This window comes from Hemicordylus capensis, chromosome 1, assembly GCF_027244095.1.
Source record: "Hemicordylus capensis ecotype Gifberg chromosome 1, rHemCap1.1.pri, whole genome shotgun sequence".
Taxonomy (NCBI): Eukaryota; Metazoa; Chordata; class Lepidosauria; order Squamata; family Cordylidae; genus Hemicordylus; species Hemicordylus capensis.
The window spans coordinates 45,798,061-45,825,592 of record NC_069657.1 but is presented as its reverse complement, the minus strand read 5'-3'; the positions used below and the strand labels follow the sequence as shown (position 1 = coordinate 45,825,592).

General features: G+C 45.6%; 1 protein-coding gene across 45 annotated transcripts in view; it reads left to right on the top strand.

Moving 5' to 3' along the window:
* NRXN3 (neurexin 3) overlaps nt 1-27,532 on the top strand; it is a 1,829,497-nt gene that overhangs the window by 408,739 nt on the left and 1,393,226 nt on the right. The window lies entirely within an intron of this gene.

Below are 27,532 nucleotides of genomic sequence, written 5' to 3'. Positions count from 1 at the left end.
CTTTTTGCCGGCTGTAGGCAAAAAAGATTTGCCGCTCTGGCTCAAAGGTTTGGGGGAGGGGTTGGGAGCAAGTTAAATCTTTTTCTAAACTGCTTTCAGCCGCCACTGTGTGGCGGGGATGGTAGCAGAGATGGGTGTAGCTGGCGGGGCATGGGAACTCATGGAAGTGAGGGGAGATCAAGGCATAGGAGGGCCATTTTCAGCCCATTTGGGGCCTCTGCACAAAAACTGGCTGATAACTGCCCGACCTGTCATTTGGGAGGCAGGCGGGCTCAGGGAAGGAGCTCTTGCTGCCGTCTCCTGTCTCCCCTGCCTCAGTCTCCCCTCACCTCCGTGAGTGAGTTTACAAAAAGATTTAACTTGCCTCTGACCCCTCTCCCCCCCCCAAAAAAAATCGCCACCTCTCAGAATTTGCCACTGTAGGCAAGTGACTATCTTGTCTATGTGTTACTCTGCCCTTGGTGCTCTCTGTCTGACTCCTCCCAGCATTTCCCACCCAACTTCAAATTTTGGTTACAGACGTTGGGTGAATGCTGAGAGAAAGTCAGGTGGAGAGTGCAGGAACTGGACTTGTGTAGGTGGATTCTGATGACACCCCCACTGGGAGTTTGCCTTCTCAGTTCCCAACATATCCAGAACATTTTCCTGCTTACAGACTTGCTAGTGGTCATGTGAAGCTGCCAATCTTTCCTTTTAGACCAACTTTCCCCCAAGCTTACTTACTTGCTGTGCATCTTTAGAAAAATGTCCCCTATCACCTAATCAGTAAATTTGCAGTCATGGGATCTCCCATTTTATCCACTTGTAGTGGGTGTTAGTACTACAGGTAGTTTGCTCTGTGGCTCATTCTGTGCTTTGTTTTAAAAAGAAAATTATTTATTTTGGAAGATCACACAACTACCTGAAAGTTAGGCCCCAATTATGAAGGAAGATACATAGACATGCCACCAGCCCCATCATCCCCTTGTTATAACTAAAGACTATCTAATCATAGTGAGCAAATTTAATAATTATGTGTAATGAGTGAATTAAGGCTATAATTTAAGGAAATGAGAATCAATTCCTCCAAATGTTTGTCTTATCATTTAATTGGAAAGAAACTTTTAGAACAATTCTGAAATAGAATAAATGAGCCCTAGGTGCTGTCATCTGTCTGCCTGCTTTTAAGCAGCCTCTTTGCCTGTAATAATGGAGCTGGATATAAGCTGAAAGTGAGGGGAGAGCCTAGCCCACCCTAGTTAACTGCATAAAGGAATCTAGACTGTAGTAGTGTGTGGATACAGACTGGCTGCTTCTTTTGTATACGGGCCTTACAAGAGACATTTTGGCCTGCAAGGAATGGGCATCCCCCAAGTCCCTCTGTACTAATCAGTTACTTATTTGCCAGCTCATCCATTTGTGAGCTATCAGAAGTTCCTTTTGTATTTGCAGGAGGAAATATTGTAAACCTTGTATGCATTCCTCCAGAACCAGACTTCTTACAATCCTGAAGTAGGGACAGAATCTGTCTTATACCCAATCAGACTATTGGTCCATCTAGCTCAGCGTTGTCAACACTGACTGGCAGTGGCTTCTCCAAGGTTTCAGGCAGGAGTTTACCCCAGTCCTGCCTGGAGATGCCAGGGCTTGAAGCTGGAGTCTTCTGCATACAGAGCAGATGCTCTACAACTGAACTACGGCCAGGTTCGCAAAACCATTGGCTGGTCTGGAAGTGGGGGAAATGTCATGGATATTTGTATGGAGAACTGCCCAGAGACTTGCGTTTTGGGCAGTATATAAATGTGTTAGATCATGATGATGATGATGATAATGATGATGATGATGATGATGATATGCTGGTACATGAGATCATGTGCTCCCAGTGAGTGTGACAACTGAACCCACCAAAGTCTGGTTTTCACACTCTACACCCAACATTCTCACAAGATTCTCCTCCCAACTTTCAGATCTTGGGTACAGAAGTTGGGAGAATGCCAGATGGAGAATCTTGGGAATCAGACTTGGGCAAGCTCAGGTGTCAGGCCCACCTAGAGCCTGCATTATCATGTCCCGATATATTGCCAACATTCCCCCCACTTCCAGACCAGCCAGCAGTTGTGTGAACCTGCCTAAATATGACACTCATCCTCTCCCCCACTACCAAAAGTGGTGGCAATCTAAGCCCTCATAAGAGGATCATAGCAGATAGAATGTTCCAACTGAAAGAAGTGTGACTACTTTAGCCAAAAAGTTGTGATGGTGGCCATTTCAGAAAGGCCACCAGAAACAAACATGAGTTTGCCATAATGTTCACTCTGCAGGGAGCTGCAGCCAATCCCTGCTCTCTGATGAGTGTGCCTGTGTGAGAATTTTGTAAAAATATGTATCACATTCACATTTTAGGTGTGCCCTTAAAATATCTTAGATTTATACTTTAAAATGTAATATGAGGAGCCGCTCTTTCATCTGCCACTAAGGTGGATCCCTTCTCATGCAGTGTGTACATACAAATCAGGCAAATACTGTATCCATCTTTCTTAGCTGTCCTATAAAATTCTTGAAATAGAGGGTAACAGAAGATTTCAGGTCAAATGCTGTTGGAGACTGCTCACACAAAAACTAGATTTCAGGGAGTAAATCTAGCCTTCTCCAAAATATGCTAGTTTGGGTTTCGTTTTTGTTTTAATGTGCAGGTCGTCTCCCCACCCCACCATAGAGAAGCAATCAACTATCCATATTATCCCTCACCTGCTGTCTGATGTGCTAGAATCCAGGAATTTACCTCCTCACCAGCTGTTCAGGGGTGGATTAACACATAGGCAAGATAGTTACTTGCCTACAGCAGCAAATTCTTAAGAGGCGGCAAATTTGGGTTTGGTCTGGGGCAAGTTGAGTCTATTTTAAAACTTTTTCCAACCACCGCTGTGTGGCAGGGAGGAACACAGCTGGGGGCAGGCATTCATGGAGGTGAGGGGAGGCAGAGGCAGGGTAGGCAGAGGCAGCGGAAAGAGCTCCTTCCCTGAGCCTGCCTGCCTCCCAAATGACAGGTTGGGCCCTTTTCGGGGCTCTCAGGGAAGGAGCTCTTGCTGCCCCCTCCCCAGTCTACCTCCATGAGTGCCTGCCCCCTGCTGGCCTCCCCCGTTTGTGCTGCCATCTCTACCGCACAGCAGTGGTTGAAAAAAGTTTAAAAATAGATTTAACTTGCCTTCCCCACCCCACTGCCCCATCGCTTGAGCCTGAGTGGCAAATCCTTTTTGCCTACAGGCAGCAAAAAGCTTAATCTGCCCCTGCTGCTGTTTGTCTGCACTAGGCATGCTGAGGTTAGGCCACTGGGTTCTTTTGTCAGTTTCAGACTGTATGTGAACACAATCAAAGTGTTAAAGCAGTTAGACAGGCCACAAACCACAATCATTTCTTAAACTGTGAGTATGTTACTTGAGGGAAGTCAGAAGGCTGGCTGAGGAGCCTAAAACTAGATACCGAATTTCAGAGGAGCTCTTATCCACTGGTTACAGTAATTCCATGAGGATGTTATAGGGATTAATCAAGTAACTGTGCAGCTCTCTAATCTCCTAGAATACACAATGCAAATTGTTATTCCTTTCGTTTGATTATTTGGCTTGTAGTCAGCAGATAAGAGAACTGGGAGAGTGTGCACCTCATGCTAGTTAACTGATGAACTTAACCAAGGACTCTTTGGGGAAGCAAATAGGGATGCTGCAATAATCCACCGTGTTTGAATTCTAGTGAGGATATTGCAAGTTTGCTGATGTGGACAAATATCCCAAACTCTCCTCATGTTTGATTATTTTATGTGATTTAAATTTGAGGAGTGGGGTGGAATCAATGGTTGGATGGGCTAGCTGCTGCTGCTGCTGCTGCTGCTATGAACATTTATATACAGCTTTTCAGCAAAAGTGCTCAAAGCAATTTACATAAATAGATAAATAGGTCAAATAGTTCCCTTAAAAAGGCTCACAGTCTGAAAGGAAATATAAGGTAGACACCAGCAACAGCCCCTAGACGGATGCTGTGCTGGGGTTGGATGGGGACAGTAGCTCTCCCCCTGCTAAATTTAAGAGAATCACCAGAAAAATTAGATGTGATGGATACACATCACATTGTACAAATTCAGAGATCTGTGTATAGAGCTTGAATAATGCAGTGGAATGGACAAGGTTCCTTCCTCTTTTGGGTGTCATCTAAGACCCATTCAACACTTGTACGAGTGTACAGTGTACCCAGATACAGATCTATTCACAGGTACAGTCATTCAAATGTTATATTGAATGCAGGTACAAAAGTACACTTCCTGTCTGTACCATGCATTCTGAAGGGCCCGAATCCAGGTTCACTTTTAAAATGGACACAGGTATACTCATTCACACAAACACATGTAGATGTGTACAGACATATGCACAGCATAATGTCTGAATCAGTCATACAGTATAATGTCTGAATCAGTCTCATTGTGGAGGTGAGATTGTCAAGGATCACCCTTGTTAGCTTCACGTCTGCAGTGAAGGGGTTTCTCTCAACACAATTGTGTCCCTTTCAGCCCTGCCTTTTCCCAGCCTTTGCAATGGGGTTTAAAGGGAGAGATTTGCATGCTAAGAGGAACATTAGTAAAACTGGCATGTGTGAGTTGGAAGAAATCTCTTCACTGTTAAGATGAAAATGACAGGTAGTTTCAAACTCCTTGTCAATATAGTGAGGGGACTTGTGGAGGTGAGGAGAAAACTTGTCAATTTCATCACTGCTTTTTTCAGCTTTGAGTTGCCAGAACCTAATGGGTATACTCGTGGGTCAAATGGGCCATAAGCCAGAATTTGGCTTTTAAAAAGCCAAATCTGGCCACCTAGCTTTGCACCAGGGCTCAATAGTATCCTTTTGAACCTTTCAGGCCTGGTGGCAGAATATGCAAGGCCAGAGGCATAGCTAGGGGAGAGGGGGCCTGTGTTCATCCCTCTCTTTGGCGGCCCCCCAGAGTGAGGCAAATAATGAAGAAAATAGGGAGGGATGGAGCTGGAGGGCCCTCAGGAGCTGGGGGCCTGTGTTCTTTGAACCCTTTTGCTCAATTATAGCCATGCAGGAAGGGGGAAACAGTTTAGAAATACATATATATCCAGAAGTTCTTTAGAAACTCCACCGATATCTGGGCTACTCTGCAGAACTTCCATGCATATCTTACACCATGGGGTAGAACAGTGGAAAACTCTGCAGAAATAAAGGGTCTTCCCATTTCTAGAAACAAGGCAGTACATGTAAAAGAAGAGAAATACTGGACAATTCCTGATTCCTGCGTAACTGTGGCAAGGATCATTTTCAAGCAGTGCAGAAATTGGACCTGTTGCAGAAAGAACACTCCACAGCTTCCTTTGCTTTCCAGATTTCTAAAATAATACTTTCTCACTTTGGATTTTGGATGGCAAATTTGTGAAAGGGGCCATATTTTGGTTTAAACGAGGATTGAGGGACCACAAACATTGGTCCCACCACTAACTCATACCCATGCAAACTCAAACACAGGCATAACTCCCTATCTCCATAAAAACAGCAGGAGAAACTCTGACAGAACCCTACCTACACCCAAATGCAACTCAGCTACTTGAATATGGTGTACACCAAGACACAAGGAAATGTCAGCAGTTGATGTGCATTAAAGGGGAGGACTCTACCACAGCCTCTGTTGCTACTCCCATTGTTAGGGAGAGGACTAGTTCTCAGTGGTGCCTTGGCACCATTGAGGTCCAAATGGGAAGAGCCCGGGGGTCATTGGTTGGAGCCCCTGGGGTGCCAGTTGCCAGTCCCTCATACCCATGCCCACTGAGGCACATCCAAAGTGTTATTCCAGGGTATGATATGAAGGCACATGTTGCAGCAACCTTGCTGAAGTAAATCAGGTCTGTAGTGGGGAGCTGGTATTGTGGTAGAAAGCATGAATTGTCCCTTTTGCTAAGCAGGCTTCTCATTGGCTTGCATTTGGATGGATGACTACATGGGAGCACTACCTGCTGTAAGATCCTCCCCTTAGGGGATGGGTCCATCACTTAGTAGTAGAGCATCTGCTTGCCAGGATCAATCCCTGGCATTTCCAGGTAGATCTGGACTGGGAAAGACTCCTTCCTAAAACATTAGAAAGCTGCTGTCAGTCAACATTAAGCTAGAAGGAGCAATGGTTTGATTCAGTATAAGGCAGTTTCCTATGTTCCTGTGCTGGGAGACAGTGTTGCAGCACATCATAAATTCACATAAGATTGCTGTAATCCCACTGAGAGCAATTTTTTTTTTAAAAAAAATCCTTTGATCTGGTCCTGACTCCAGAATTTGTGCTTCTCTCTCCCTGCATTCTTTCGATGCTTTGTTCTCCTCCATTGTTCACTTTCTCATACTGCTCTTGACCTATAAAATCAGGACATCCATCTGCTTTATCATTCTGGGCAGTCAACATAGCAGAAACAACATAGACAAAACAACAACATGCAGCTCTGCTTTCCCTAAGGGATGGAGTGACATGCATGTTTCTCGTTAGGTGCAAGTTAAGCAGCCTCCCGGTGCCATCTCTCAAAGCATAATTCATCCGTATGCCAACTAGTCCATCCCTTTTTCTCCTTCACGTTGATTGGCTCAAACCTTCCTCTTTAGATTTCCTTGAATCTCTACAATTTTGCACTGAAAGCCACCCAATGATTCTCAGGTTCCTTGTGACATCGGAATCACCTTTGTTCCCACCTATACTTGAAGCTGATCCTCAAGAGTCTCTCCTATAGCTTGAATTTTGGATTTGAACTGGGAGGGGACTAGGGTCCAAATTTCCATTCAACCGTGATGTTTTCGTTCCTTCACTGTCTCTCAGCCAAATCTATTTCACAGGGTAATTGTAAAGATAGAAATGGAAAAAAAACACCCCACACATTCCTTAGAGGAAGGGTGATATTTATAGGTAATAAATCATAAAATGAACTCCTACCATTAAAGCATCCCTTAAATACGGGTTGTCTTCTGATGGCTTCACAAGAAGACAGTGTGGGGGTTCAGTGGATTTGCATAGCTCTTACTAGCTCTTGATAGATGTTTACTATCCCAGTTGGCCATTCATACCCATGTTTACCCTTTTGGCACATGCATTACACACTGACAGTAGAAGAGAACCACCTTTCTTCCATTGCACAAAAGCTTTCTCGCCTAATTACCTGGAAGTAATTCTGACTCAGCATAGGCACCCGCTCAAGTGGCTGTTTACAATCCTGGGATCATCAATAATAGTGAAATTTCCTCCCACTTGGAAAATACTGCTCATCTTGTCCCTAAGTAGCTTGGGACTGAAGCAATGTACCACTCCCCATGTTTGGTCCCCAGCACTTTACAGTAGGGAATCTGTTTGCAAGTAAATGTACTGGGAGAGTAATCCGAGGCCAACTGCATTTCCAGCTCCACTTTCTTTAAATGGTCCCTAGTTTATGGAGCAGTTCTAATCTCCCAGGGCTGCTTGAGACATTACACAGTTGCTACAGTGAAGATGCTTGGCCAGCAGCAGTTTATAGGTTAAACTACAACTGAATGTGCTGGCAGCGCTTTCAAGCATTCCAGGCAAAAACGTTGGCAAAAAGAGTGGAGATTAACTCAGTTCCATTGTCCAGCACAGAGATGGAGTATTGCTCTGTCTTTCTGGCAGGGAAACAACCACCATATTCAGTGTACAGAAATATCAGATAGTGTTCCCTCTAATAGGGGTTCCCAGATGTTGTTGACTACAACTCTCATCATCATCAGAACATAAGATCAGCCCTGCTGGATCAGGCTCAAGGCCTATCTAGTAGTCCAGCATCCTGTTTCACACAGTGGCCCACTAGATTCCCCTGGGAAGCCCATAAGCAAGAGGTGGATGAGGGCATGCCCCTCTCTCTTGCTGTGGCTCCCCTGCAATGGGTATTTAGAGGTATCGTGCTTAATATAATTTTGGCTCCTAAAATATAGCCCTTTACCTCAGCCCTCCTGCAAATGTTGGCCTACAATTCCCATAAACCCTGGCTATTGGCCACTGTGGCTGGGGACTGTGGGAGTTGTAGTTCAAAAACAGCTGGGGGGCCTAAGTTGAGCAGGCCTGCTAGGGGCTCCCTGCATAGATATCTCTGGGCATTGCTTGGCATCCCAGATTTGGAAGCAAAGCACTGAAAATGTCCAGGTGTGTGTTGAAAACACAATGAAAAATGAAGGTGGGGGTCCGGGGTGGTGGTGGAAGGACAGTAATCAAACTGAAACTGGCCTAGACTTATTACCCCCATAAGTAAATATATCCCCAAAAAACCCTTGTTGCATTAATGACACTGCTGTAAATCAAAACTGTATTAAATGTGCGGCCACCACCACCAGCTCTCACAGACTGTTGTGATACTAGTCCAGGGTCATCACTTATGCAACAAATATTGCCGCATTGCTTGTGCAGATTTTTTTTTTTTAAAAAACATCAAGTTTCTCCCCTAAGAAACATTGTCATGTATGCATCTATTTGTGAGTTGGCTCGTTATCCTAGAGCCCTTGTGGTAACCAATGCATGCCCTGTTCTTTTGAGCTGAATAAACCCTTTTCCAGGCGGCTGTGTTTCCAACATAATACCCCTCCGTTTGGGCCTGTTATGCTTCACCTGCTGTTGCAGTGGCGGGAACACACTGTAGCCATTTATTTATTCTGAGTGGCAGCACCATATAATTGCATTTTGTGTTCATTGAGTATCAGTGTCTCCTGAGCACTCTTGAAAGGTCGTTTCATGCCAGAAGAGCCCCAGCACAGCAGCCAGTTTAGGCCCATCTCTTTCCCCTTGATGCCTTTGAAAAGAAGAGGATGTGGGATTTAGCTCCTGACCCCTTTCCCTTTCCCTCCACCTCTGCCTCAAAGACCTGGCCTGTCTCCTGACTGTTCTCTTTACTTAAGTGCAGCATCTGTATTTTCTACACTGTGTAGCAAGAGGTTGCCAATTCGTGCATTTGAGTTTGTCGCTTCAGAGTGGTGCTTACATGCCAGCTGTTCCTCTTGGACTGCATGGAACAGAAACTTACCTCACACCTTCAAGTGGGTGATTTCTGTGTGGAATAATAAGCATTTTTAGCAGCTGGGAGAGAAATAATTTCAAGATAATGCTCATTTATGGTGGTGGTGGGGAAAGTATTTTCTCAGTTTATTAGGACATGTAAATGTATATCTGGCTAGCCAGATACCGACAGAAACATAATGAGGAATCAATACTTTGATCTCAGAGGCTTCTTTGTGCATTTCAGTGAAGATTCTGAAATGTCTTCAGTAGAATCTGCTCCCAGACTCCATGGGCGCAGCCTGATCCTTGGACTTATTCACTACCATGCTTAATGCAAAGCAAAAGCAGCTGATTTCCTGAATAAAAGAAGCTGCTGTTGCTAGCACCAATGAGTGCTCTTCTTCTGGAGTGAACAACAGACATGGGTTGCAGTTCAGATGTGGGCTGTGGGGGCAAAGGTTTAAAGCTTCTCCCTGCGCCAGTCCTGATCACGATTGGACCTCACACATGCCCTATTTACCTTGCAAAAAGGAGCACAGAGGCCCCCAATCATTCATTAGGTTGACACACTTGCCTGTTCATTCATTGTTGCATTTATAAAGTACCCTTCATCCTAAGACACCAGGCCAGTGTACAACAGTCTAAAATCAGCAAATATAATACCTCCAAACAAAGCAATAAAAATAGCAACTGTTAAACAAGGCAAGGAACCCAGTCTGTTGCTGCATGTGGTCACCACATCGCCTGATCTGGCTTGATCGTGTTGTGTATTCTTTTCTCTTTTTTTCCACCTGCAGAGATTGCAAAGCTTTCGTTTTTAGAAATCCCCATCTCTGTGTGTTTCTTTCCCCATAGTGGGCATCTGAGATATGTGCCCATAGTATTCCGCCTTTTATAGTTTCACAGTCTTTTCTGCCTTTGCTGCTGTAACCTGGGTCCTAAATACACAAGCATTCTTTTGACAGTGGTTCTGACATAGTCAAAATGCCACCATGGTTCTTAGTTTCTGTCAGGATTGTTTACATGACAAAACACCACAGCAGGTTTCATCAGTGGAGATAACTACTTTGGTTGTAGGAGGCTTCCATGCCTAAATAAATAGGTGCAGTGACACAAGAAAATTGCCAGTGAGAAGTACTTCCACATCTAGGAGAACTTAATTGCTATGGGTAGGTACACCAGTGACACCATTTGCTCTTATAACTCTGCAGGAGTTATTTCCACTAGCGGAAGAAAAGAATAACTGCTGTGGGAATATTTACATGAGCAACAATGGGACAAATAGACAAAAAAAATGCACCCCAGTGCTATGTCTTAATTTATTGTGAACATTGTTATTTTTATTTTTATAGAACACTAACGTTGCATACAGTGCTTTATGAAGAAACATAATTTTAAAAAACAAGTCTCTGACCGAGGAGCTTGCAGTAAAGATGTGCATAAGAGGCTATTTTATACTGAGTCAGACCGAACAGAACTGTTATCCATTCACACAAAAGGAAATATGGAGTACAAGAGCCACCATCCTGTTGTCCTTCAGGAGCACTTGAACAGGAGTGAGGAATGTCACAGTTCTGGATGCTATCAGTAAAAATCTACATAGGAAGCTACCATGTATTGAGAAGGTCCATTGGTCCATTCTAGTCCAGTGGTCCATTCTAGCACAGTATTGTCTACTCTGACAGGCAGCCATTCTCCAGGGTCTCGAGCAGAGGTCTTTCCCATCATCTGCTACCTAGTCCTTTAGCTGGAGATGCCAGGGGTTGAAATTGGGATTTTCTGTATGCAAAACTTGTGTTCTTTCACTGAGGACATGTGTGTATGAAAAAGTGAAGAAGCACAAGAGAGAAAGCGAGCGAGCGAGCACACATGCACTATTGCAAGCACAGTTACCTAAACTTGGTTCATACGATTCGTGCCCCCTCTTCAATCACACTCAGGGTTGTCAGTGGGCTTGCAGCTCTACTGCAGTTGTGTAGATGAGCCACTTGTATGAACCAGTAACTCCACATGAGGTCTCAACACACAAAACCCAGCAACTGTATGACAGGAGGCGATACCCACGAGCAGCAGAAACCAGTCTAAGGGAGCCCAGCCCAGTTTCTGCTGCTTGTGTGCAGCAACGGAAGCCACATGGCTCCCGGTGGCAAGCCCGCCTAAATGCCCTCCCCCTTAAATGAGGTTAATGGAGCGAGCGCTCCGTTAACCCCGGGGTTTTTTGGTCGTGTGTCTGCTTGCAGCAATGGCGGACACACTCGGGGACGGGGGGAGGGGGGTCCCCAGGAATGCACCATGCACTCACGCGGTGCATTACTGGGACTCCAGGGGGTGTGGCGCTGTGCGGTGGCGCTTCCCTTTGCCTGACCCCTGGAGCTGCCAGACGAGCTGTGGCCAGGCACAGGAACGCCAGAGCGAAGCCACTGCTCAGCTGGGTGCGCAATCTGCCTGCCCGGGGAGTTCCATTTGATTGTCTCTGGAGAGGTAAGCACTTTCGGGCTTCCTTCCCACATAACAGGGCAGCTGTTTCCATTTGATCGTGGGAAGAGCTTCCATGACTGCTTTTCCTCATGGAGTCATGATTATGTGAATGGAGGGGATTGCACATATACAGGGGCATAGCAAGGTTGGAGTGGGCCTGGAGACGAGATTTTAAAATGGGCCCCTCACTGCTGAAAGGAGACTTTCAACCACGCAATGCAATCCTATGTCTGTTTTCTCATAAATCCTAACAAATTCAGTACAGTTTGCTTCCAGTAAGTGTGTAAAGAATTGCATCCACAGGCAGCAAATCTAACGACATTTAGCTGGAAGTACATTTCACTGAAACCTAAAGGACTTTGTAATTTTTTGTCACAAAACAAGCCACTTATCGGACTTTTATGGTGGGTTTTTAATTAAAAAAATATCAAAAACCAACAAATTTGTCCAATCCACTTCAGTTTAAATATACATATTCCTCCCACATCTCTCTGCTCAAAACCAAAGCCCTATGCCCAGTCATTCCAGGTGATCTCAAGGCTGGGGTTGAAATGGGGCTGTTTTTTTCATGAAGGCAAAGGGCAGATTCTTCCATGTTGGGATGGAACTACTTAAAAAAACAACAGGTTTTTTTAAATTCAAAAAATATTTAAAACCAGCAAATTCCTCAGTCTCTGAATTAAATATTCAGAGTCATTTCAATCTGCCCTATATCCCCCCCCCCCGTATATTAAAGCTCTTTGGCAAGCAATCCCTAAATATCCAAGGCGGGGGAAAATAACCATAAAAAGGAAATCACATCCTACCTCCATTACTAAGCCTGAGGAGTCAAAAGCTGGGCAGAGCTATGCCTCCCTCCTCCCTTCCTTCCTTGCTGCCTGCCTGTCGGCAGCAGGCACTGGAGTTCCAGCTTCAGTAAGGCCTGCATGGAGGCTTCTCAGGAAGCCCTGCCTACCCACCAAACAGCTGAGAGGTGGAGACTGAAGGGGCTGCAGCCGAGACTGAAGGGTCTGCAACCGCTGGCAGGCTGCTTTGCTCCCCTGACCAGAGCAGGAGGGCTAGCAGGAGAGGGGGCCAGTAGGTAAGGCAAGGGAGACTGGCTAAGGGGCCTGGGGGGGGGGCCTCCAGGTAGGCCTAGAGACATTTGTCTCCCCTTGCCCAAGAGAACATACGCCCCTCCACTTATAGCCCCTCTGTGGAGGTCCAGGTTCATATAGTTGGTGCCTCCTCATGGTTCCTGCTGGGCCACAAGCCTGCCAGCAGCCTTGCATGATCCCTTAGCTGGATATTTTGGGATTGCCAAACACGTAGGCTTTGTTTCATCAGAAGGCTTTACACACAGGGCTTCTACCCCAAATCTCCTTCTGAGGAGATGTGTGCATTCACACATCAGCCAAACTTACCCCGAAGTCCCTTCGAGATTCTTGGACCCACTCCACATACAAATCGGGCTTTGTGATGAGAATACTAGCTTATCTCAACGTATTTCCGGATTTTTAAAATGCTGGTTTTAAGCTACTTTCTGAAAATGCCGGAGCAAATAGGGAGAGGCACTGACATAGAATCATTAGCATGAGAAGAGGGATGCAGATATTGCTCTTTAGGAATCTCACTCTCTCCCCCCCTCCCCCATTGCCTAGAAGGAAGACACAGACACATGCCACGTGAACTTGTTTCAAAACAAAACCGAAAGCAGAGGGAAGGGGCTGCTTCCCTCAATGCCACGAGTATAGTTTGAAGTGGCTTCACTCAACATTTACCCTGAAGCCATGTGCTAATAACTCCCTAGGGATGAAGGGGTTTGGTTAGTTGGGAATCCAAATACCTGTCATGCTGCACAACACCCATAAGCCAGAGTGCCAAAGAACAAAAAACTGTGACTGCAGTCACAGTGGCCTCAGATGGGCTGGGAGATATTGATCTGAAACCCCGGAGAGCCACTGCCAGTCAGAATAGTATAGACCAGGGATAATCCCCAACCAAAGGTCACTGGGGCTAGGGATTATGGGAGTTGAAGTCCAATAACATCTGGGGACCCTACATTGAGAATCTGTGGTATAGACAATACTGTGTTCAATGAACCAATGGTCTGACTCCGTAGAAGACAGCTTCGTTTTTAACCGATGTAATATATAAAACCCTGTTGCCTTCCTTGAATAGGTTCAGATTCAGATTCCTTTACTGTGGTCATCAACCAGCTAAAAAAGCCATCATACAGTAATCATCATACATAATCAACTGGAAAAGCGGGGCGGGGTGGGTTTACATCAGGTAAGTGTCTCTTTATGAATTTTACAGGCTACAAAACAGAATTTAGCCATATTTAAGGAAACTGAATCACTGTAATTGGACAACAAATGTTGATGATAAAACATATACTATGGCCAGGATAATTTACTAAAAATGGAGAAATAAAGCTATTATGATTATCCTCATAAAACAAACAATAAAGTACAACATGTGCAGTTGTTCCAGTAGCCTCCCCTGAATATGTATGAGTACTTATATTAGAAACATAGGAAGCTGCCTTATACTGAGTCAGACCATTGTTCCATCAAGCTCAGTATTGTCTACACTGACTGGCAGCAGCTCTTCAAGGTCTCAGTCAGGAGTCTTTCCCCAGCCTGACCTGGAGATGCCAAGAATCTGGAATCTTCTGCATGCAAAGCAGATGCTTTACCTCTGAGCTGCGGCCCGTCCATTAATTTCTCTCTGCTCAGCTCTGTGTGCTCACAATCCCTCTTTGGTGCAGTATAAATTTGGATTTAGGGGAGAGTGAGCTGGCGGGACACAGTGTAGTAGAAGGCGATGTCAGAACTTAGCAAAAGCGCATGGCTCGTTTAGTCTAACGTGGTTTTTTTGTAGTAATCACATTAGGAATGTAGTCTGTGAGCGCCCCTTTGAGACAGTTTTGCAGACTGTGGTGGCTCTGACTCATCGTCCACTGTGAAAAGCTTCAATCAAATTATCAGAAGGAATGAAGGGGGGGGGCGAGAAATACGTGTAGTGAATTCCCCTCTGCCGCCCCCTCCTCCTGTCAGCAGCAGTTCCAAAAATAGGGATGATGAGCTGGAATCTGCTGAGAAAGAAGAGAGAGCAGAATTGACAGTGTGAGCACATACATCCACAAGCCAAAGTGGAAGGAAGGAGCAGCTTTAGGAGCTGCTAAATAAAGAGTCGCTTTGTACAAGGGACACCACAGGTGACAGGTTCACCTAGCCCAAGTTGGTGTAAAGGGCCATTTCGTAACTTACATTTTAAAGGTGTGCACATTAACTATTCTGTGTGTATACCTTGACATGCAATGTGTCCATGCCATAAAAATGTGGGTACACATATGGGTACACATGCCAGAGAGCCTGGATTTGCCTTAGTTTGTCAGTGAGGCTACGGGAAGTGGAAGACCAGTGTTTGCCACTGGGTGTTCTTTTAGCCTTTCTCTCTTCCGTATGATATCCTTGCCCTGGGAGTGTCAGTAAGGCAATTGGGAAGAGAGCTTGTCTTGTGCTAGAATGCTGAAGATATTCCGTTCAATATCTTCTTTCAATCAAATTCCAGGGAGAAATGGAGGTCCTGGGGCAGTCTCAGAAATTGACTGGATGTGTGCTAATGAACTGAAGCTTAATCCAGACATGGCAGAAGTGCTCTTGGTCAAAAGGACTGCTAATCCATAGATGGATGGATGAAGATGGGGTGGGGAGAGACTGTTTTAGAGTGGGTTCATGCCCCTTGAAAAGTCAGGTTCATAGACTGGAGTTGTTCCTGGATCTTCTTTGCACCTTGATTCTCAGCTGGTGGCTGTGGCCCAAAGTTTGTACAGTCATGCCTGCTCAAATTCAGCCCTCCTGCATTTGTTCACCTACAGCTCTCATAATCCTTGGCTGTTGGCCACTGTGGCTAGGGATTATGGGAAATGTAGTCCAAAAACAGCTGATGGGCCAAAGTTGAGCAGGCCTGGTTTAAACTGATGAGCCAGCTCTGCCCATTTCTGAAAAAGGTGAATTCGACCACATCAGGGTTGGACTGCTGTAATATGCTGTACATGGGGCTGCCTTTGAAAAAGGTCTGGAAATGACAAATTGTTCAAAACACAACAGCCACTGATTTTGAGGCATGTGGCCCCATTATCATCCCAACTCCACTGGCTTTCTTTCAGTTTCTGAGAGCAATCATGGTTATGATCTTCACAGCCTGAAATGACCAGTCATGGTGGTGATCTTCACAGCCTGAAATATCGGGGACCAGGATACCTAAAGAATGATCTCCTCCACTCAATCCTGTTGTCCCAAGTCAGCAAGGAGGTTGTGCACCCAGGGTTCCAAAATACAGGGAGAATCTCTCCATGTTTAGTACTGGCAGAGAAGCTACTTCAATGCAGGGAAGTCCACAAGGGTGACCAGGAAGTACCCTCATGCAGGGAGTATAGCTAGCCAGCCTGCTCCCATTTGGTCCCTGATGCACTGGTTCCATCCTAACAGAAGACTAGGGCAAGCACCCTACCCGGCTTTGGGAGCTCTGTGTGCTCTCACTGTTTGGTTATCTGTCAGCAAAAACCTAGGTAGGAGGGGGTGATTGTGTGGGAGGGAGGTGTAGTCCCCGACGGCATCCTCCTCCTCAGCATTTTTACCCAAATGATCACTTCCCCCTCCACCTACCTAGTTTTTTTCTGACTGATGACCAGAAATCCAGAGGGTGCACATCTCCCAAAGTTGGATAGGATGCTCGTTAGGGATGTGCAAAATTTTCGGGCACAGAACGATCTGTGCCCGAAACGAGCAATTTTGGGTGATTCGCGTCCGAACCGAATCACCCCTGATGTCCCCCGATATTTTTGGGGGCCGAGCCGAATCACCCGAATTTCAGTCCCGAAAAATTCGGGTGATTCAGGATGACATCTCTTTGAATTTCCCGCCTTTTTGCATCCATTGATTTGAATGCAAAAAGGTATGAAGTGATGTCAGCCCGAATTTTGGGTCCCAGGGGCAAAATAGTGGGGTGGGGTGGTAGTTCCCAATGGTTGGAGGCTACCACCTGAATTTCAGGGGAATTGGGCAAAGGGCTTATTTTGGGGGAATTTTTGAAGTTTTAGTGTCTTTGGGGCAGTTTGGGGGCATAGAGTGGGATCTGGGCAAAAAGAGTGGGGTGGGGTGGGGTGGTAGCGCCTAATGGGTGGAGGCTACCACCCCAATTTCAGAGTGATGTGGCAGAGGACTGATTTTTGGGGAATTGTTGAAGTTTACGCGTCTGTAAGGTTTCCCCCCCATAGAGAAGCATTGAGGTGTCAGCAAATGGATAGCTTCACGCGGGGGGCAAAGGGGTGGCCTAGAGCAGTGTGGGGTTGGTGGTAGTGCCAGGTAGGGTCAAGGAAGCTACCTGAATTTTTTCAAAGGATTTGGGCAGAGGGCTGATTTTTGGGGAATTGTTAAAGTTTACGCGTCTTTAAGGTTTTCCCCCATAGAGAAGCATTGAGGTGTCAGCAGCCCCATAAGTGCACTTGGGGGGTAGCCCAAGTGCACTTATGGGGCTGCTGACACCTCAATGCTTCTCTATGGGGGAAAACCTTAAAGACGCGTAAACTTTAACAATTCCCCAAAAATCAGCCCTCTGCCCAAATCCTTTGAAAAAATTCAGGTAGCTTCCTTGACCCTACCTGGCACTACCACCAACCCCACACTGCTCTAGGCCACCCCTTTGCCCCCCGCGTGAAGCTATCCATTTGCTGACACCTCAATGCTTCTCTATGGGGGGAAAACCTTACAGACGCGTAAACTTCAACAATTCCCCAAAAATCAGTCCTCTGCCACATCACTCTGAAATTGGGGTGGTAGCCTCCACCCATTAGGCGCTACCACCCCACCCCACCCCACTCTTTTTGCCCAGATCCCACTCTATGCCCCCAAACTGCCCCAAAGACACTAAAACTTCAAAAATTCCCCCAAAATAAGCCCTTTGCCCAATTCCCCTGAAATTTGGGTGGTAGCCTCCAACCATTGGGAACTACCACCCCACCCCACTATTTTGCCCATGGGACCCATTTTTCCTTCCCGAATTGATTCGGATTCGGATTTAATCCGAATCCGAACCGAATCAGGGGTGATTTGGGTGGCCCAGATTAGGGCACAGAACAGATCGGGGGTGATTCGGTTCGGGTCCCGAACCGAATCCCCGAAAACCTGAATTGCACACCCCTAATGCTCGTTCTACCTAGTTTACTACAGTGAGAACAGGAACCAGCCTACTGCCTCTAATGGAGCCTCATTCATGGGTTCATTTTTTGAACTAGCCCACAGCCCCGATTACCCCTTGATAGAACTTCTAGCAGGATTACAACTGTTGGCGCAGCATGCAAGTCAGCAGGATGTTCTCTTCGGACCAGTACAATTGTTTTAAATGAAGAGCAACATTCTTGCTGCATTCTGCACTCTTGTGAGTTTGGGGCTCAAGAATTGTGTGCTCTATGCTCTCGAGAATGTTTCAGGACACCCATCTCAAAGACCCAGAGCCAGTTAGAAGGGTATGCTAGGGTGACTTATTTTCTCTCTGCCAGTTTTAAAGTCTTCAGGCATATATGGTAAAAAATTGGCTGGGGTCTCTATTCTGTCTTTTGGGGAGAGAATTTTTCTGGCCTATGGTAATCACTGGAGTGCTACGGCTCATGTTTCAAGAGGGCTTAATGGTTGTAACATTTCCCAGTGATGAAGACTTCCAAGTTGTTCTAACTATGTACAGGTGTGTGGGAAATGCTCTTGCTTTACTTTGGAGAGGCTTACTGTGCTTTGGCAGCACTTCAGAGCATGGAGAGCCAAAGAAGGAAGCCGGCATTGTTTGTTGAAGGGAAAGTCACATACAACTGAGTCCAAGGAGACAAGGGAAGAAGAACCATTCTTTCAAGGCTGTATATTATACACGATGAGCATCCCGTACAATGTGTGTTCTTAGGACATATAGGAAGTGTCCTTATATGGAGTCAGACCATTGACTCATCTAGCTCAGAATTGTCTACTTGGAGTAGCAGCAGCTTTCCAGGGTTCAGGCCGGAGGTTTTCTCTCCCTGGAGATGCTGGGGATGGAACCTCAGACATCCTGCATGTTCGGCAGATGCTCCACCATTGAATTTTGGTCCCTGCTCCAAAAGCAGGTTAAGAAAAGTGGCAGCGTATGTTGGGGAAGGGGAGGACATGAAGGCTGTCTTCACTGAGCAATGGCGGGGTGCTGCTTAGCCATGGCAGATGGGAGGAGGATGAATCAGAACTGCAAGTACAGGAGTGTGGCTGTTGAATGCTAACTAGTGCCAAGCATGAGTTGATGACATAAGGAATGCCACTGCCCCTCACGACTTAATGTTGACCTCATACTACCTTCAGTCTTTCTCCTTGCAAATACCACCACTGGTTGTGTCTATTAGTGTTCTCATTCCCGGAGGTCCACCATCATATGTAATCAGCTTGGTGTAGTGGTTAGAGTTCTGGTCTGGGAGTTGGGAGACCCAGGTTCAAATCCCTACTTAGCTATGAAACTTATTGGAGCTGTTCTCACTACCAGAGATTCCTGGATAGAAGAGGGTTAACCCAGGAATGTCTGGCCATCTGCATTCGTGGGAGCCCTTCTGACCCAGCAGCTCTGTCCCTGGGTAGTCCAGACTTGCTACCCAGGCTAAAAGTGAGGTAGGACATGAAGAGAGCCTGTCCTACCTTTCATTTGTTCATCTGCAGCACCGGCATGATTTAAACTGCTCTTGGGCTGCTGGCAGCCATCTTTATCATAGAGTTGGGTGGAAAGAGGGGCCTGGCAGAGCAGAACTGCAATACTGAGGGATGCCTCTCTGCTGTTTCCACAGTGTATTGTCGTATAGCTGAAGGACCCTGCTCCTGATTTCAGGACTGGAGATTGTCACAGCATTCATGTGGGTCTGTAAGCAGCAGAGCCCAGAGCAGGCTCTGGTGTTCTGGGAGGAGACAGGTAGGATCCTGCCTTCCCTCCAACTCCTCACCACCACCATTTGTTTGTGAGATCAAGCTCACTGGGTGATCCTGGGACAGTCACTTATCTCTCAACCTAACTTACCTCACAAGTAAGTTGCTTTGAGGATAAACAACCATTTACCACTCTGGGCTCCTTGGAGGAAGAGCAGGATATAAATGTAAACAGATATGTAGTTTCCATCTAATACATAATTTTCACGTAGAGGTAGCCACCTAATGGTGCAGCAGGGAAGTAACTTGCCAAGGGAGCAAGAAGTTACTGGTTCAAATTCCCGCTGGTATGTTTCCCAGTCTATGGGAAACACCTATGTCGGGCAGCAGCGATATAGGAAGATGCTGAAAGGCATCATCTCATACTGCACGGGAGGAGGCAATGGTAAACCCCTCCTGTATTCCACCAAAGACAACCACAGGGCTCTGTGGTCATCCGGACTCGACAGCGACTCGACGGCACAACTTTACTTAAGTGCAGGGGTAGGTAACCTTGGCTCTCCAGCTGTTGTTGAAATACAGCTTCCATTATCCCCATCTTCAATAAATTGACTGGAGAACACAATTAATTGTGGCCAGGAGTGATGGGAGTTGTAGTGCAACAACAACTGGAGAGCCATGGTTGCTTATTTCTGCTCTAGTGACAAGAATGGTCTGCCTGCAAATCTGGGAAAAGAGCTTTCACATTCATTCTTAGCTTGGCTTGGTTAGCAGAGCCAAAAGGTATAGGCGAGCTCCTGCTAGTGAACATGAGAGGAGTGCAGTTTCCCAGGCAGCCAGAATTCTTTATCAGTGAGTTTTGTCAACCTTCCCATTTCAAGGGCTAGGGTTGGAGAGGTTACATGAGGACTAGAGAAACCCGCATTGATTTTCGGGCTGGCGGGGGTTTTTTGTTTTTTGTTTTAGCTCATGTGATACGCTTTGAGTTGGGTTTTTTATTCCCTTGTTTGGGAATGTGTTCCTTCTGGTATCTTGAAATCTGCTGAAGGGTTTGGCATCGGGAAGGAGATTTAGCGCAAACCACCCCACCCCCCCAACATCTCTCATATATGGCATACACATGTTCCTTTATTGTATCATAATGAGAAGAAGGATCTGGTTTTATACATAGCAGCCATTCAGTCAGCTTCATGGGACGATGAGCAAGGGCCACAAATGCCTTCTTTTGCATTAATTTCTCTTGCAGTCGCAGCTGTGTAATGTTGCTAATTATATGGTAGAGCAGAATTGCTTGGCTGTGCAGCGAGGCTGTGCCTGCTTGCCAGTCTGTAAAAGTTTCTCAGGCGACAGAGTCCATCTGTATTGATCGCTGCTTCTTTTATCGTTGACTATAACACATTGTTTTTATATTGATCTGGCTCGTTTGCTGTCACTTGAAATTAATCCTCCTCCTTTATTCTCCTCCTCTCCTCCCCAGTCAAGAGACAGCTATTATGGAACATTTTGACAATGGTGACCAGTTGTTCTAAACTACCCCGAAGCAGGAAGGTCTAGTGCATGCTGAAACGTGTTGATGGCTCTGTTCCCAGCTGGAAGCCAAGTGGGTGGATGGTTCTAAAGAGAATGAAGAGTTGACTGCCTTGTTCCAAGAGCAGCCTCTCTATTCCTGTATTGTTTATCTCTGTTCATATCTGGATGTACCTGTTGAATGGAGTCTGAAGCAGAAGGAAGTACATAGTTGATCCCTGGCACATATTCTATGGTTGACCTGGGGGTTGGGGTCCATGCTGATGCAGACAGGCCTTTGTGGCTTCATCATTGCCTTGTTGCCTAATTGCCTTGATGGCATCATAGCAAAACAACCCACCCTTCTGGGATTGCTTCTTCATGGGCACAAAGCGGGCTCTGCAGGTACTTCATCCTTCTACAGTCCTGGTCTATTTATGTCCATGCCTATGGACTGATGGTGGAGAAATGGGTTGCACACAACTCCAGACTTAGGTCTGACAGTCAAGAACAGATCGCTGCCAAGGCCTGATGTTCATATAACATCATGACTAAAGCCCTAGCCTGATTCAGACATTATATCTGTACACTCATGTACAGACACAGATGCCTGTACACTCATACACATGTTTGTATCAACGGCTGTACCTGTGTTCTTTTTAGAGGTGAACTTTGATACAGGTCTTTCAAATGCATGGTACAGATAGAAAGTGTACTTCTGAACCTGCATTCAGCATAACATGTGTGCATAGCTGTTCATAGATCTGCACCTGTGTACACTAATATACTCGTAATACACTAATTGTATGAGTGTTGAACATAACGTGGGGATGAGCCTCCTCTTTGCATGTTATATTCAACTCATACAATGGGTGTACCGTGTACACAGGTACGGATTACAATTATTCTCACATTGTGTTTCACACAAGTACAGCAGTTCACTTCCTATCTTTAGCATGCAATTGAGGGTCTAGTACTCAGATTTGCTTTTAAAATGAACACAGGTACTGTCATTCACACAAAAACATGTACAAGTGTACAGACATCTGTACATTCAAACAGCATAATGTCTAAATAGGACAATAGACTGGACTGCATACCCGGAAATTCCTAGCTCAGATCTCACCTCTGCCATGAGTGTATTATGATGGCCTGAGAGAAACCACCATTCTCTCAACCTCATTCTGCATCAGCTATATGGGAATAATAGTACTGACCAACCATACAGGGCTGCAAAAGTCACTGCAATAATATCTGTGGAAATCCTTTGGGCACTGTAAAGTTTTACATGTTTTAATTGTGTGTTTTATAAACTACACCTTGAATTCTTGAATTCTGCATTAACCACACCACCTGTTAAGATCATCTGGGGAGGTTCGGTGGCAGTTGCCATGGGCTCAGTTGGCAACTGAGTTGGCGACTCAAAACCAGGCGAGTAGCCCGGGGACTCTGGAACGCTCTTCCTAACAAAACTGGAGCTTCCCCTTCTCTGAATGTTTTTAAGAAGGACCTCAAAACAAACCTGTTTAGTCAGGCTTTCAGTTTATAGTTTTAAAGCTTCAGTTTTACAGTTTTTATTGTATTTTGAATTGTTTTAATTATGTTAATGTTTTAATCATTTTAATATTGTGAACTGCCCAGGGACATTTTTGTATGGGGCGGTATATAAAAGTACTAACTAACTAACTAACTAACTAAATAAATAAATTTGGGACAACCTCAGTTCATCCAGAGAACACCAGTTTGTATGTCACAGGCCTAGGGATGTGAAAGAAAAAACTGAAAAACACACACCTCCCCCCCCGAAAAAAGGAACCCCCTCCCCATTTTTTCTGGTCATCCCCCCCCCCCGACCTTCACATCTCTACACAGGCCACCCATTCCCTTCCCCTTCCCTTCCTGTCCATCAGAGTGTTTACCTTAATTGTACCAAGGGATAGGACCAAAAAAATCCCATCCTTCCTAAATTCAGACTAACCGGAAATATCAGGTGGAGTCTGGAAGAGAGGTCTTGAATTTTTTGCCTTTCCCCTGAGCGGATATGGTTGTGTCTTTCTGCAAAGAAATTCCTGGTGATTTTTTGTGTGCCCTCCATACATTCAGCAACATTAATAACTTAACAACCAATAAATTGTCATGTGCGTGGAGTTGAAAGACCTGCTGGGATTGGACCTGGGGCAGCAGAGTGCAGTAGAAACCCATCACATCTTCCTTGCATGGAAAGCATTCCCATTGGCACCGAGAAGGGGTTAATTGCCAGGCCTGCCTGCTGGAGCACCAAAGCAGAGAGGGAGCGGATGGGCGAGAAGGCTTCAGTCTTGTGAAAGTAGCTTTCTGCTTTGAGGCAGCAACAGTGATATTTCATGTCTTGTTTGGTGTCTCCTGCTTTTAAATGTCAGTCTCTGCAGCCGGCCTTATCTCCTGTAGCACATTTCAATTAGGTATTCCAAATCGCGCTCTTTTCTTCCAGGACAAATATGCCAGAGGTGATATTTACTCTTGCAGCAGCATTTTAAATACTGTGGCTTTTTTTTTTTTTTTTAAAGTAAGCCAAACAAACAGCAAGCCACAATTTCCCGTTTATAGAGGAATAACTATTAGTAATAAATTAATACAAAAGGGAAAGGAGAATTCTAGGTTCTGCATTGGGTACAGGGTTATTTTAATGAACCACTTGTCCTTCCAGCTCAGCAGGGTTATTGAGCTCCTAAAAGAGTGAACAGCCCTTGGCATACATCCTTTGGCCATCATCCATAGTGGCCAAAGTGGCTACCTGAACACTGAGACTGTAAGCGAGTCAAACAACCAAACAGACAGGAATGACAGTTCCTCCAGTTAGAACTAAGGGCATTGATCTATGCTGTGATTTTGAGAAAATACAAAGGGGTTTAGGAATCTGCTGGAACATTACTAGTAATCTTGGCCTTTCCATGTTTACTCAGACACTTAACAGGAGTTACTCCCTAGTAAGCATGCTTAGGATTGCAGCCAAACGGATCACTGTTACTTCCATATAGGCTGCCCTATCTATCTATCTATCTATCTATCTATCTATCTATCTATCTATCTATCTATCTATCTATCTATCTTCTACCCCTCCCCTCCCCTCCCCTATTGATTATACTTATATTCCATCTCTGGGTGGTTCACAGCAACATAGAACAAATTAAATCAGAAACTAAAACCTTTAAACAATTTAAAACCACAAGTCTAGTTTTATCTATCTATCTATCTATCTATCTATCTATCTATCTATCTATCTATCTATCATATTTTTATATCACCTGATATGTACATCTCTAGGCAGTGTACAAAATTTAAAATAATATTTAAAAGGCAACACAGACTAAAATACACTAGACACAATAAAAACAGTAGTATTAAACAGTTATTAAAACAAATTATTAAGATTATTAAAAATAATTCTAATTAAAAGCTTGCAAGAACGGGAGAGTCTTGAGGGTCTTCTTGAAAACAAACGGAGAAGGAGATGCTCTTATTTCAGCAGGGAGAATATTCCAAAGCCCTGGGGCAGCCACAGAGAAAGCCTGGTCCTGGGTCACCACCAAACAAGCTGGTGGTAACCGTAACCAGACCTCTCCAGAAGATCATAATAGGTGGCAGGGTTTATGACAAAGGAGGCTCTCTCTTAAATAGCCTGGACCCAAGCCATTAAGGGTTAAAAGTTTGGGTGAATAAATGTGCCTTTAGAGACTTCTTAAAGGGGTTCAGAGATGGGGAAGCTCTTATTTCAGCAGAGAGTGTACTCCAGAAGTGGCAACAGAGAAAGCCCATCCCTGTGTGGGGCGGGTGGCAACTGCAGACAAAACTCTCTGGATTATCTCAGTGGGCTGTGGTGCTCATGGTGAAGAAGACTTTCTCTTAAATGTCCTGGGTGGCCTCGCACCCAGACTAGACCTGCCCTAACATAAACATGCCCAGCTGCAAGTGGTGAACTGTATGCACAGAGGATTACTCCTTGCAATTTGAAACCTTGGTTGAGTGTGTTACTAGCAGGTGTGAATCCCCACACTCAAGTCTTCACTGAACATGTGTTTGGCAGGGAATGTCCGGAAAGGTTTTACAGTGATGCAAAAAGGGCAAGCAGCTGCATTTCCCACCACTTTCCATCCGCCCTCTGATGCCCCATTTGGATAAATTCTGAAGTAGCACCTCATATTTATTCCACATTTCATCATATGCAGTTCCTCCCATTTTTGGTACTAGGGGAACAAATTCGCTGACCATCAGTGTGCAGAGCTAATGCTGCTGGCCAATTACTCCACAGCCCTAAAACACAGAGATACTCAAGGGCCAGCTCACAGGTGCAAGTCCTGCATATGTTGTTTATTTCAATATAGATGAGAAACATCAGCATGAACCTAGAGAGCTGATGTGTAGAGACAATGACCGGCATGTTTTGCAGTGTTACAGCCATGGAAAGCTGTTGTGGTAGTGCATCACTTATGTGCAGGAACATCCCACCACACTGGGACTTCACGTTGCTGATTAACGTTTTTACTTGCACAACTGCAATAGCACAAGAAATAACCCAGTGCTAACCCGGTGCATGACCTGTGTGCTTGTGAGGTTAGAAGGCTGCCATGCTGCCCTGCCTCTGGGACCACCCCACTCATTTCTGGGGCTGCCTCGCTCATTCCTTCCCCTTGCCAGCTCTGTGCCATGTGCCACACACTGCTCACCTTGCTGCTGTGAGCACCCGGCACTCCCTGACCCAGCGCTCATGGGGAAGCTGCCCTGCCCCTGCTGTTCAGCTGGTGTCTACATATGCGTGGAGACCAACTGAGTGGCAGGGACAGGGCAGCATGGGCCACCTGTGCCATCCCTCTGCCACTGGACACAGTTGTGATATCTCCTTGCACTTACACCAATTCCTTCCAACCAAACGTTGCACAACATGTCTGCCAGCGAGTGCCATGACAACATTATTATTATGTATTATTATGATGTATTCAATTTCTATACCGCCCTTCCAAAAATGGCTCAGGGCAGTTTACACAGAGGAACAAACAAACAAGATGGAACCCTGTCCCCAAAGGGCTCACAATCTAAAAAGAAACGTAAGATAGACACCAGCAACCGTCACTGGAGGTACTGTGCTGGGGGTGGCTAGGGCCAGTTACTCTCCCCCTGCTCAATAAAGAGAATCACCACATTAAGAGGTGCCTCTTTGCCAAGTTACCAGGGGTTGCCTTAACATGAAGTTGCCTTATATTGATTCAAATCTTTGTTCCATCTAGCCCAGTTCTATTTATCCCAAGGTCTCAAGCAGAGGTCTTGTCAGCACAAGGCGCCCTCGGGCAACCACAAAGGGCCACCTGGCGGAGCACTGCTGTCACCTGCTCTGGCCCCCTGAAGAAGATTGGACCCATCTAAGAGCTGATGATGGACCCCATCCCCTAACTAGCAGCTTCTGCCCAGCATAGTCTTCCCCACATAATGCTGCATGTAGCATCGCAACGCTATGTTGGGGCATTGTTGGGGGTGAAACATGGCAGTGGACAGTCAGCACCTAGAACATCTGTTGCTTCTGCTGGTCTACCGAGAATGAAAGACACCTGCATCCACCACCACAGTAAAGCAAGGGGCCCACCAGAGGCTACCTTGCCATGGTCCCCCTCAAACCTGGAGCTGGCCCTGTTTTCCCATCTCTGCCTCCTGAGATCTTTTTAATGGGATATGCAAAGGATTGCACCTAGGGCTTTCTGAATGCACAGTATGTGCGATGCCCCCATCTCTCTTTGCCATTTCTATCAAAAGTGCAGCCATGATGATTCCCACAATTATTTTTCCACATGATTGTGCAGCCACGAATCCAGCTGCAAGGCTTGCACATATGAATTGGCCCTGAGCCAGTTTGCCTTAGGCTCTTTTCCCCCATCATGCGAGCACTTCATTTGTATGAGTTGCAACACTTTCTGAAATCAACAGGTATATTTCAGAGCATAATTTTTGACCACGCAAGGCTGAATTTTCCTCATGCTGACATGGACCCAAAAGGTTGTTTAGAACCCAGCATCTGCCACTGGGCATGCTCGGAGTTACTCCTAGACCTGAAATTTACAGATACAAACAGAAAATTCAGGATGAGCTCAGTGCATACTTGGCAGCAGCTGATGGTATTGTAAATGGCCTTTTGGTCCATGGTAGCCTTGGGAAAAGACACCCCAAATTGACCAAAAACTGTGACTGCATCTTCATAACTGAGCCCACTGATGTGTGGCTACATATTAAATGTAGGTTATATTTGATGCTGTGTAGCTCCTGTGAGTGCAAAGTAGACACAATGGAATATGTGAACCGGCTCTTACAGTGACCATAACAAGGAATGAGAAAGGAACTGGGAAAATGAGAGGCAAAAATATGCACTTCCTTGAAGTCTTTTCCATCCGAGGCTCTATAAAGGTGCACTCCTGCCATCTACTGGATTGAACAGAGCAGACTTGCAGCAAGCATGTTATATATGTTAAGAGTGATCTGTATTTCCAGAGGGGATGTTAAATATGGAGTCTTATTGCCAGGGCTAGAGGCACAGAAGTGGTGAGATAATGCCCTTTGCTAAGCCAGCTTGGTGTAGTAATTGCATTTCACAGATCTCTTCAGT